Raw genomic sequence first — 2,962 nt, 5'->3', positions numbered from 1 at the left:
AAATAACAAGGAGTAAGACACATGGCACATCTTAAATTAATAAATGTTTTCAACCCTAACAATCTCCAAATTATACTGATTGCAATTCAAGCATTTAAGAAAAGATGCTGCATTCCACTTCTGCTCCATCCCCACTACTTTGGTTCCAGGTCCATCCTTGGACATCTCTCCCCTCCACTCTTCAGGAGACCCCTAAGGAGATCACCAGATTCTGGACTTGCCCACCATGTTCCACATGCTGCCAACTCACCAGAGTAAGGTTTCTACAATGTCAATCTGCCTGCATCACCAACCTTCCCCTATCATCAACCTCAGCATAAAAGCTTTCATTTATTCCTTTATGAGCTGCAGGATAAATTTAATGACTCCATATTTTATAATATACCCACCATGAACTAAGCCCTAATTCTATCTGGGAAGTAAACTCTGATACTCTTTACACTGTAATTTCATTTTTATAAAAGGAAACTACACTAATAAAAGAGAAAAATGCTAATTGACTGTACCTCCGGCTATGACCACAGCCAATCAGGAGTGGCATGCAAATTAAGCCAACAATGATGGAGGGTAATTTGCATATGCAGGAGGAGCGGGCTGTGCCTGACACCACCCATGGGGTCCAGGTCGTCATAGGGGACTGGGCAGGCCTGGCGGGGTGCACTTGATACAGGGTCCAGGTCACTATCAGGGCTGGGCAGGCCAGGCAGACAACACCAGACACCACCCATGGAGTCCAGGCAGCCATTGGGGATCGGACAGTCTTGGTGGACAGTCCCTGACACTGCCCACAGGGTCCAGGCCACCATTGGGAACGGGGAAGACCTGGCAGGCAGCACCTGACGCCCTCTGCAGGATCCGGGCCATCATCAGGGACCAACAGGCCTGGCACTGCCCGAGGGTCCAGGCTTCCATCGGGGACCTGCATAGGCGGGGGTGGTCAGTGGCTTTAGGATCACTGTCTACCCCTGGGTCGCCTGTGGACACAGTTGTAGCAGGCCCGGGTTGAACATTTTAATGAAAATGGGATGCCTGTACCCAGGCCCACCACTCCCATCCCAGGCGAGGAGAGGGCAGCGGCAATTAGCAGGCTCCAGGGCTTGGAAGGGACTGGGAGCAACCTTCAGGCATGCTACCAGGAAGAGGTGCTGAACCTTGGTGATGCAGAGGGCTGGCTGATAGAGGAGCACAAAGGTGCAGATGAGGTGGCTCTCCCTGACACTGAGCTTGAAAAGCACATCAATAGCCTGATGGACTAAATCACATTTCTGAAGAAGGTGCATGAAGAGGAGATTACTGAGCTGCAGGTGCAGATCCTGTACTCTCAGATCTCTGTGGAGATGGACATGTTCTCCAAGTCTGACCTCTCTGATGCGTTCAAGGACATTTGTGATCAGTACAAGAAGCTGGCTTCCAAGAACAGGGAGAATGCATAAGAATGGTACAAGAGCTGCTTCACCATGCTGACCGAGAGCACTGCCAAGAACACCTATGGGTTGCATGCCGCCAAGGAGGTGTCTGAAAGCCGCTGCCTGCTCAAGACCAAGACCCTGGAGATCAAAGCATGCCAGGGCATGAACAATGCTCTGGGAAAGCAGCTGCGAGAGCTGGAGGATAAGCAGAAGTCTGATGTTAGTGCTATACAGGACACAATCAACAAATTAGAAAATGAGTTGAGAATTACAGAGAGTGAAATGGCATGATATTTAAAAGAATACCAGGACCTCTTCAGTGTGGCTTTGGACATTGGCATTGCAGCTTACAGGAAACTCTTGGAAGGTGAGGAGACCCAGCTCAGTTTCACCAGCTTGGGAAGCATGGCCAGTGGCTACTCCCAGAGTTCCCAGATCTTTGGTTGACCTGCCTAAGGTGGTTTACAGACCAGCTCCTACTGGATTTCCACTGTCTTCTTCCCTTCTTAATACACCAGCAATGTCCTGGAGGAGCAGATCGAGGTGGAGGAGACCATTGAGGCTGCAAAAGCTGAGGAAGTTAAGGATGAACACCCCTCTGAAGGAGAAGCTGAAGAGGAGGAGGAGGAGGAGAAGAAAGTGCTGACAAAGAGGAAGAAGAGGAAGAGGAAGAAGTTGCCAAGGAAGAATTTGAGGATATAAAAGAGGAAGAAGGAGGTGAAAGTGAAGGACAAGATGCCCAAGAAGCTAGAATGAGAATAAAGATGAAGGTGCTGGGGAGGAGCAAGCAACCAAGAAAATATTTAGGCCTCCCTTTCCTTAATTATTTCAGGAATAATCCTCCTGAAACCAGGTCAACCCTGTCACCAACCAAGCAGTTGAGTTCTCAATACTATATGAATTAAGAAGTCAATATATGTAACATTCTGAGGTGATTCAGGTTGGACATTAAATGTTGTGCTATGACTTTTCTCCTTATGGGGAGTATCTGCTTGCTTGCAAAGTGGCTTCCTGGCTTGCTGCCAGGCTGTGCATGGTGCATGCTTATGAGTTCAGGATCTATGACAATGTGAATAATTCAGATGTTTACAATAAAAATACATGAATACATGAATTCACTGATGTTAATGTTAAACTTTATGGGGGAAAAATAGTCCTTTGAATCTTTGGTGGTTAGAAATTAAAGACCTCAAATCATGTGCAATAAACAGTAAATAAAGTTACACTGAATGACACACACCCAAAAAATTACATAAGGGCCAAAAAACATTCAAAGAACTGGGGAACCATTCCCTAATCAGGAAGGGAAGTCACAGGGTGTATGTTATTGCTATGAATACAGTATTTCCTACTACTTACAACATATACACTGTATTTTATTAGATGCCTTTCTATCACATGATGTATTCTCAGAGTAATACTGGTACATATGTTATAGTTATGGCAGAATGTCATATCCTGTCTATCTTAATAAAAGGGTGATATGCTAATTAGACCATGAGACCTTCCAGAAGTCCTTCCGGACAAAACCATGGTGGCGGGGCCAAGACAGA

The 2,962-nt window shown here is 46.4% G+C and overlaps 1 pseudogene; it reads left to right on the top strand.

Annotated features, from left to right (window-relative positions):
* Positions 1 to 1,025: 1,025 nt before the first annotated feature.
* Positions 1,026 to 2,202, top strand: LOC118720263 (annotated as a pseudogene).
* The last annotated feature ends 760 nt before the right edge of the window (positions 2,203 to 2,962 follow it).

This window comes from Pipistrellus kuhlii, unplaced genomic scaffold (assembly GCF_014108245.1).
Source record: "Pipistrellus kuhlii isolate mPipKuh1 unplaced genomic scaffold, mPipKuh1.p scaffold_m20_p_16, whole genome shotgun sequence".
Classification (NCBI taxonomy): Eukaryota; Metazoa; Chordata; class Mammalia; order Chiroptera; family Vespertilionidae; genus Pipistrellus; species Pipistrellus kuhlii.
The sequence above is the reverse complement of the archived record's forward strand: the minus strand, read 5'-3'. Positions and strand labels throughout refer to the sequence as shown.